The following is a 10,546-nucleotide window of genomic DNA, read 5'->3' on the forward strand; positions in this document are numbered from 1 at the left end:
TCACATTGATGTTTCTCTCTCCTTCCCTCCCTTACACTCTAAAAATCAATGGGAAAAAAAAAAATCCTCAGGTGAAGCTTAACAACAACAAAAATTTAACCATCACTATGATTTGGTGTTTGTCTTATTTTTTTATTAAAAGTTCTTAGTAATGTCTAGTTTTCAGAATACAAAAAAAATAAAATAAAGAGATTTTACATAGTTTAACTAAGATGGTTACTACCATCAGAAGTAATGGTGCCGTCCCAACTTGGGGCTGTGGAGTGAGTCAGTAAAGTAGAGCAGATGGAGTGGTAGACCAAAGAATGTTGATCTCTTCTTTCCTGGCTCAGTTCCTTCCAAATACTGAAATTAGTCTCTGGTCCTATTCTTGCATCATTTTCACTCTTCCTTGAAGAGCCAGGACTAGAACGAGTGGGTACAAAATATAACAGTGTGCCAAAAGCCTTAGTAACCAAGATTAGCAATACTTTTACACCATTTGGGGGAGGGGGGGGGGGACATCAAAAAGAAGCACGAGAACAAAATACCAAATTTAGGAAAAAATGGGATTAGCTGAACCATGTTAGAGCCTGAGGCAAAGGGAAAAAATTAGTAATACTAATCCTGTCAGTAACAAGAGACTTATTTTAGGCATATTAGAGCCTGAGTTCCAGCCCTTTGATTCTTCCCTTCTCACTCCCTAAATGACCTCACTTCCTAAACCCTAGATCTGTATCCCATTTTTCATTCTTGGCTTCCACCTGGCCAGAGTGTTCATGGAAAGAACACTGGATCCTAGCCCTGGCTTTATAGCTGAGTTCACATCTTACTATAAAATCATATAACTGAATTTCAAGGACTATTTGTAAGAGAGCTACTGAGGTTGATAGAGGCTCCTGGCCTTGTCTATTGCTCTACAGAAAAGTTCTATCAGTTTCAACTGGAAGTTTATCATCTGATTGTACACTTAAGAACTACCTACAACTATCTCCTGACCCTATGTTATTAGGATTTTTACAATATATTTTTGCAAGTTCTCATACCTTATATCAACTGTTTTGTGGCACTTGCTATGTAAAGGACTATATAATATTCTTCTAAGTTTTTTGAGAGAATGTTTATTAAAGCTGGGGACAGCGAAACAGGGAAGGGCTTAGGATATAAGAAGCAACAGAAGAGAGCATAGGTGGAGTGCTTTGGCTCACTGGAAAGTCAGAGAAAAGGGCGCCTTGGAGACAAGTTCAGGGGTAGCCAAAGATGAGCTGCCAAGGCCCACTGTTCCCCCAGTTGCAACTCTCATAGGGTCCCTTAGAATTTAGGAGATGCACAGGCCTATCGGGAAAGAAAAGAGGGAATGGAAGAGCGTGGGCGTGCTCCCAGGAGGGGAAGTGAGCCTTGTTCTAAGTTTTTAACACTAATGGGTATTAATAGAAAAAAAATATTTCAGTATATAACCATATCTCAGTTTTTCTATTTTTAATGTAATATTACCTAGTAGAATGTGTTAGTATGTCCATTTTCACACTATTTTTTTTCTCCTCCAGTGAGTTGTAGACAATGTGTTTCATAACTCAAATAGTGTTAATGTTTAACTAAATACAACTTGTATAAACTGAGCCATATGTGTCATAAAATGTTCAAATACTACAATTAAAACAAACATATTTCCAGTTCTTCAGCATTTGGTACACTTTTAACAATATCAGCTTTGAAAAATGGAAAGAAAAAGTTCTAAAATTGGAATCTGACTAAAACAACAAAAACGAAAAACATGATGTTTTCTATTAAGATACTCTTTCCTCTGATGAGATTGTGGATGGCAATGTCTATATTATAATTTTTGGAGTTCTGTTTTTAATATCTGAGCCTCTCTTTTTAAATGATTCAGGGTTTTCTTGTTTAATGTAAAAATTGCACTTGTTAGAAAGGGAAAGAAAGGAAGGAGGGAGGGAGCGAGAGAAAAAAGAGAGGCCTCAGCCTTCGAAAAGTTGTTTCCAGCAATCCTGTAGGATTAAGTATTATTTTGCCCATCTTTAGATGAGGAAATAGGGATTTAGAAAGGAGGAGTAACCTAAAATCACACAGCTAGTAAAACTGATATATTTGGGACACAACTCCATGTACCTTCCAAAATGTGCTTTTAACCACTAAGATACAAGAGAAGTTTAAAATTTTTTATTAAAACTACATTTTTGTTATGGAATAAAAAAATTATTTCCTGACCTGCACCTGAAAAATGTGTATGATTCAATTGAACAAAGTTTAGATTCATCCCCTCCCAACCAAAGTTTCTCTCCTTTCAAGGAAACTTATAAATTATTGTGTGCTTTAATTATTTTTTTAAAGAGAAAAAATAGTACTTATATAAAGTAAAATTTCTTTTTATTTATCATATTTAAGCAGAATATTTCAAACTATTCTAATAATGGTATGTCTGTGTGAGTGTTTGTTTTGGGAAGGTAGCAAAATATTGCTCCAGAAACTTTTTTTTTTTTCTTTGCCAACAATTAATTTAGCACAGGTTTAATCTGGGAATCATAATTTCACAAATCAACAGCATACAAGTTAATATCTCTTTATAAAGCCAAACAAAGAAATAATATACTCCAAACAAATGACAAATTAATCACACTATTTTCCAGGCAAAGGAAGGTGAAGGAATGAAGTCTATCTAAATTCAATATGAGATGTATTTTTGTACAAGGAGGAGGCACTCGAGAGTCAGCAACCGCCAACAAAAGGGCTGATTTCCAACTGCCAGCAGGAAGTAAAAGATCTCCATTGCTAGACTCCAGTGTTGGTAGGTGGGCTAATCTCTTTCACCAAGCCAATGTGGATTTATCAACAATGTCTTCAGGAGAAGTATCTCCCCAGGACAGGAGCAAATGCCCCAAGGGTTTCAGGTTGTTGAAAAGTCGCCTCACCCAAACCAAACCTCAAACTGTCCTCACAAACACTCAGTATTTATAGTCTAAATGTCCCCTTGCCATAGTGGCTTTTCCATGTGTTCTTATGATAATTCTCCAGGGGGCCCCCTCAGAAGCTGGGCTGCAGACTGCTTCTAGACAACACTGATGTAAAATGATGACATTCTGGCACAACTTACTTCATTCTTATATCAAAGCAACTTTTTTTTTCTTTGTCATAAACCAATGGATTAAACTTCATGTAAGTCATAAACAAGTGGCTTTAAAATCATAAACCAATACACAATATAGCACCAATGAGCCTAGGGGAAAAAAAAAGAAACTTACAAATGATATAAAATAAAATGTGCCACAGCTGCTCCCTCTAAATCTCTCTTCTGCTCTGAGAAACAGAAATAGACATTTTAGATGAATTAATAGATAATGTGTATGTTCATATATACATACACAAATATACACATTATCTATTACCTATTTTTACACTACATTTACTATGCCAGACACTGTTCCAAGTTTTTAACTTTAAAAAGTTATTTAGTATAATTCTAAGAGGCAAGTTATATTATTATTGCCTCCACACCTTTTTTACTAGATGAGAAAACAGGCACAAAAAGATAACCTGCCAAAGGTCAAACAAAGAAGAGGGCAGACCTTGGATTTGAACTCCTGGCAGCCTGATTCCAAAGCCAGGAAGTTTTAACCACTGCTCTTTAGCTTCCTCTATACATGCAGCAGGACGCAGACTGGGTGTGTGTCCGCATACAGATACACATCCATATACATGTTTCATGCTATATTTTAAGTTTGCCAGAGCTGGGGCCAGGTAGCTCAGTTGGTTAGAGCGTCATCCAGATATTCCAAGATTGCAGGTTCAATTCTGGGTCAGGGCACATACAAGAATCAACCAATGAATGCATAAATAAGTGGAACAACAAATCAATGTCTCTCTCTCTCTCAAAATAAATAAATTTTAAAATAAATAAATAAAAGTTTGTCAGATGCCCTTGCAGACCTTTACATATAAGCATGGTGGGCAGGAAAGGAAGAGCAACAGCTAAAACAAGAGGGAGTAGTCAGAGACAAAGACTATAAGGCATCTCAGAGTAACAGGCCTGAAAAATATCCCTTGGCTAGAAACTAGATCAATGATAAACTTAGAACAGTTCCAGTTCCTATGTAAGGAGTCAAGGTGGAAAATAAGACTGCTTCTGAACTAGTCTTGTAGGGAAGAAAATAATTCATAAAACACAATGGATCCAGAAGAATCTAATGTAGAACAATCAACTCATTAGGGTAATTAGCATCCAGCAGGTACGCTGGCTCCATCCAGTTGAATTCTGCTATACCTTACAGAGCACCACCAGCCTTTCAGAATTCAGTGTCATAATGAAGGGACTCCGGTCTTAAGCAATTTTTTACGTCATGAACTACGATAGGGAATGATTCATATATTGTATCTTATAGTATGTAAATTAAAACCATATACTCACCCCACAGTAAAAGAACAAATGAGAAGAGAAGTTGCTGTCACAAGCAATTCAAAAGGTTTAGACATCTCAACTTTAACAGTCTGTATTTAACTGCTCACCAGGCTCTACTTCTTGTATTTCTTTCTTTCTTTTTTTAAATTTAATTAATGTATTTTTGTTACGATGTTTCTCCTTTTTCCCCCATTGACAGCCTCCTCCTGTCCCCCAACCAAGCATTGGTGTCTATGTTCATTGGTTATGTTTATATACCTAAGTTCCTTGGTTTATCTACCCCCCCGCAACCCCCTATTTCTTGGATATTCGAAAGGCACCAAAAGATCTGTTTCCTGAATTGTAGCCAGTAATCCATTCAAATTTCAATTTTTATTATAGGCACACTTTGCTTTATTGTGTTTCATAAGTGTTGCATTTTTTGCAAACTGAAGGTAATACCTTCCACCAGCAAAAAATATCGTTTTATTACAGTATTTGCTTTATTACATAGGTCTGAACCAAATCCATAATATCTCAAAGGCATGCTTGTATATCATGTTAACTATTTAAAATGCTTCACTTGGCCCTAGCTCAGAGGTTGGAGCGTTGGCCTGCGGACCAGAGAGTCCCGGGTTTGGTTCCCACCAGGGGTACGTTCCAAAAAAATAAAATAAAATAAAATGCTTCACTTGTTTCCTTTAAAGACCAAAATCCTCAACTTTGCCTGAATGGTCTTGAAGCAGCAATTTTTACCTATCTCACCAGCCTCACAAAAGCTATTTTTTATCTTTTCTTTTTAATGTTTTTATTGATTTTTTTTTTTTTACAGAGAGCGAGATAGAAACATGGATGTGAGAGAGAAACATCAATCGGCTGCCTCCCACACCTCCCCTACTGGGGATGGAGCCTGCAATCCGGGCATGTGCCCTGACCCAAAGTCTGCCAGTTCATTCCGGGTCAGGGCACATGCCCAGGTTGCATCAGTCCATGAGAAGATGCTCAATCCACTGAGCCACACTGGGGCATTTTTTATCTTTTCTACTTCCTGCATCTCCCTACCTCCTCTTGAGGTGTCAACCAAACCAACTTCTTTCAGTCACTCAGGTACTGTTCTTTCCAGTTAAGAGCCTTCTCATTGGCTCTTCCTTCATCCTTGAAGACTTTACCTTCGAATTTGTCCAACACAAATTCATTCCTCAAATTTAACCTTTTAAAACACATTCGCATTCTATTTAACCCAATATATTTAAAATATTATCATTTAACCAACACAAAAACTCACATTTCACCTTAAATGTCACTTCCTCAGGAAGTCTCGGGGAGCCGAGGTGAGGTGTGGCACAATTCTCTAGGGTGGGGCAGACCCACCCACTCACCCACTGAGATGCAAACTGATCCTCAGAAGTGGCTGCTCCTATTTTATTTCAAGGTTTACTACATCCTCACCTACGACCACACAGACTAAACCAGCTCCTCCCGCCGCAAGGAGGTGAAGCTTTTAAAACCAACCTGAAAACCTTACTTTTCTCCTCAAGTCTCTCAATAGTAGCAATCTGGAAAGGCTGCCACTGGTCACCAGATCAGTTGAAGCCAACAGAGGCTAGATCCCTGACGGAACACCCCCGGCTGTGCTCACGCTCTCTTTCAGCGCTGCCCCGCCACCCTGTCACTGAGCATGCGCACGCCCAGTACCTGCCCACTTCCGGAGGAACCGCCAATTACCGCACAGGCCAAGGGTGCGCTCAGGAGAAACCCGCCTCCCAGGCTTGTTGAGTCCCTGCTCGACGATGAACTAGGCCCAGAGAGTCCTGCACAATCGAGGTCCTGAGCCATCAGTTCCAGGTAAGCTGGGAGGCTGCAGAACCGGGCCAAGTGGGGCTGTGGGGAGGCTCCTTGAGCGTCCACTCTGCGCCAGACCCTCGGCGTGGCGCTTGTCCACCAGTGGGTCTCCTCAGTCTGGCAAAGAAACCTACAACTTCTCCGTCCCCGGCCTGTGAGAGCAGAATGGGAGTGGTGGGCCTTGTTAGGGTTTCAAGAACATTTTCTTTTTTAAAAATCCTTACCCAAGGATATTTTTCTATTTTATCTTCGGATAGAGTGGGAGTGACGGAGAGAGAGAAACAGAGATGTGAGAGAGACACATGGACTGGTTGCCTCCCAAACTGCCAGCAGTGGGCACGACCTTGACCAGGGCCAGGGACAGACTACAACCTGCATACAGCGCCCTTGACCTGAAGGGAACCCGCGACTCATTGGTCCCTCGGGCCAAAGCTCGAACCACTTAGCAACCGGCCATGGCAAGAACATTTTGATCTTAACAATAATTTGCGAATTGGTTATAGCCAAAGAGTGACTGTGTTTGGTGGGGGAAGGGGGAGAGAGCGAAGTGGGAGATCAAGGGTGTGGAGTGTTACCACCAATTGCGCTACATTGCCTACACCTCCTGGCCAACTTAAACTTTCCTTAATCCTCACAAATGTCTTACAGTTAAAAATTATCATTACAGAATTACAGATGAGCTGGCATGCTATAAGCAGCAGGTCACAGACTAGCAGCACCACTGGGTAACTTCTTAGAAATGCTACACACCGCCCTGGTGGGTTTGGTTCGGTGGTACATACATGGTTTGGTCTGGGTGGTGAGGCAGGCAACTAATCTCTTCCTTTTTTTTTCTCTCTCCTCCCCCCACCTCTCATTCTATCTAAAAAAAAAAATCAATGGGGAAAATACCGTGGGGTGAGGATGAAAAGAAGAGAAATACCACACACCAACTGAATCAAACTGGGGGTGTGGCCCAGCAGACTTTTACAAGACTTAGAGGTAATACTCAAGCTAAGGTCTGAGAACTCTATTAAAAGACCAGTGGAATGTTTTAAGGTGGAAGATAAAAAGATTATATTTGTACTTAAAAAGATCAGTTTAGCCACAGAGTTAGGCAATTGATTGGAGGCACCTTTGTGTTTTAGAGTAGAAACGGGACTCCTACCGTAATCCAGCGAAGAGACATGGGTAGCTTAAACTAGAATGGTAGCAGTGCCAATGAAGTTAGCTGTGTCTGTTTTCTTAATAGCCTGGTTCTGAAAAGTAGGGAAGACTGGTTTGTAAATGTGCTTGGGAAATCGAGGGCACAATGATACCTGGAGTGAGTACCTATGTTCTTTGTACAGTACCAGGATCCTTTTATTTTTGTACATACTTTTTTTTTTAATCCTCATTTGAGGACATTTTTCCATTTTTCATTCAGATACAGTGGGAGGGAGACAGAGACAGAGAGAGAGGGGGGGGGGGGAGAAACATCGACGTGAAAGGGACACATCGAGTGGCTGCCTCCCACATGACCCAACCAGGGCTGGGGACAAACTGTAACCGAGGTACATGCCCTTAGCGGGAACCGAACCCAGGTCTCTCTGGACCACAGGCCGACACTAACCGCTGAGCCACACCGGCCAGGGCTGTACATACTTTCTTAACAGTTACATATTTTTTCTTTTGATTTCATTTTTCCCATTGTGCTCTAGCTGCATGATACTGGGCAAGCTTCATAAAACATCTTTCAGCCTCAGTTTTCTAATTTGACTGCTCTGCAACCTCACCTCCAATCCCATGTATTCCCTATCTTTTTTTTCTATTTTTTGTATTAATTTATTTTTGTTACAGATGTTTCTTCTTTTTCTCATTGACACCCTCCTCCCCATCCCACCCACCCCCTCCCCAGCTTTGTTGTCTATGTCCATCGATTATGCATACATGCATAAAAGTTCTGTAGTTTATCCCTTCCTTCTTACCCCTCCCCCTCTTCTGAGGATTGTCAGTCTGTACCCTATTTCTATGACTCTGGGTCTATTTTGTTTGTTTAGTTCATTATATTCCAGAAATAAGTGAGATCATGTGATATTTCTCTTTCTCTGCTTGGCTTGTTTTGCTTACGATAATACTTTCCAGGTCCCTCCATGTCATCTCAAAGGATAAGAGATCTCTCTTTCATATAGCTGCATAGTATTCCATTGTGTAAATGTACCACGGCTTTTTTATCCACTCATCTACTGATGGACACTTGGGCTGTTTCCAGATCTTAGCTATTGTAAATAGTGCTGCTATGAACATAGGGGTACATATATTCTTTCTGATTGGTGTTTCAGGCTTCTTAGGATATATTCCTAGAAGGGGGATCACTGGGGTCAAATGGCAGTTCAATTTTTTATTTTTTGAGGTAACACTATAGTGTTTTCCATAGTGGCTGCACCAGTCTGCATTCCCACCAGCAGTGTACTAGAGTCCCCTTTTCTCCACACCTTGCCAGCACTTGTTTGATTCCCCATCTTTCTTAATGTGTATACCTCCCGTATACCTGGGAGAGACCTGAGAAAACTGAGTAACTCACCAAAATAACAGAAACCAAAAACTGTGGGCGTAGTCAGTTGTGGGAGGGTACAGTAAAAGAATTACTGGGAAAAGCACAGTAAATGAGGGTAAGATTGTTATGCAGATTTAAGCTGTTGTCTTCTACATTGATAAGAGTTCCTAGAGATAAAGTCTTCTCCCTCTTCCTAGTTCAGCCCAGGACACTTACAAATGGAGGCAGAGGTTTCCCTTACAAATGTAAATAACATCTTTTTTACAAAGGGTAACTTTTATTGGTTTCCTGAGCTTCTCCCAAGTGCGTTCTTTCTTAAGATTAACTAGCCCACAATAATTCTTATGCCAAACAGGCATATTTTTGGGTAACAAAGTCTATGCCTCTCCAGCTCCTAAGGTATAAACTTGTATATCATGTTACTATACTGAATACTGTAGGCAGTGGTGACACCATGATCTATGTGTAATGCCTTGCCCTATGGTGATAGGAAATTTTAAGCTCCATTATAAACTTATGGGACCACCATAATACAGGGTGAGGCAAAAGTAGGCTTATAGTTGTTCTTATGGAAAATAATTAATAAATAATAATACAAAAATAAACTTTCACAGTCTCACAACTATAAACCTACTTTTGCTAAACCCTGTATATACGGTCCCTCATTGATCAAAACATTGTTATGAGGGGCATGACTGTATTATGCAAGGATTGAGTCATCGAAGCCTTAGTAGCTATCATTACACACAGTGTGGGCAGGTAGGGAGACTGGCTTGGAAGAGACTTATGCTTTATTTGATGTAGTTTTGTGTTGGTGTTTATTAAAAGCTAAGTGTGCCAGGCCAGTGTGGTTCAGTGGTTGAGCATGCCTGGGTTTTGGGTTCGATCCCCACCTGGGGGCTTACAGGAAGTAGCCTATCCATGCTGATGTTTCTCTCTCATCAATGTTCCTATCTCTCCCTTCCTCTCTCTCTAAAATCAATTAAAAAAATAACACTGAGTGTATTTTAACATAAAATTAAATGTGTATTTGAAAATCCTGAAATTTGTCTTCTGCACCTCCAAAATTAGTGTAGGAAAATTTCCTCATTGTGCTATTGCAGTAAGCCTGGTGGAAATTAATGCCTTTACTAGTCACTGAGGATTTAGCAACTATACCAGGCATAGCAGTTTTAGGTTAAATATCAGTGCTTTTTCTATGTAAGTAAATAAACATATATGTAATATATAAATATAAGTGTGTGGATTTGGCTAGATTTCTTAGAGCTTTTGGTATTTTAGGAGATAGTTTTTAATACTTTTTATTGTACATGTGTTAAGTGCCAGCCCTGTGACATGTACCATACATTATTTTCGCATTTACTGATCACAATGATCGATATTATTTCTCACTTTGTATAAAACTGAAGTTCAGAAAAGTTAATTTGACTAAGATAAGTGACAGTGTTGGATGAAAACTAAGTTCTGTCAGGTATTGCTACTTCTCAATTTGTGTTATATCTGTTTCACTCTTGTAGTCCTGGAATCAATAAGCCCCTATTATTCCCCTTAAAATTTTTTGGAATATGTTTATCAAATGTGAATAAATATGAACAGAGTAATGAAAAAATTATATGGTGCTTTGAAATAGATGTAGAGAGATGCATAGAACTCTGTGGGATTGAAGAAGGGGCAATACAGCTTAGTGACTGAGTATCAAGCCAGTGATTATGCCAATTAATGTAATGTTGTATAAGTGTATTCAAATTATTGTAGGCTCAACTTTTATAGCTCTAATTGAGGATGGTAGCTCCTAACTCTAAGGTTGTTCTAAGACCTTA

This window comes from Molossus molossus, unplaced genomic scaffold, assembly GCF_014108415.1.
Source record: "Molossus molossus isolate mMolMol1 unplaced genomic scaffold, mMolMol1.p scaffold_m16_p_4, whole genome shotgun sequence".
NCBI lineage: Eukaryota > Metazoa > Chordata > Mammalia > Chiroptera > Molossidae > Molossus > Molossus molossus.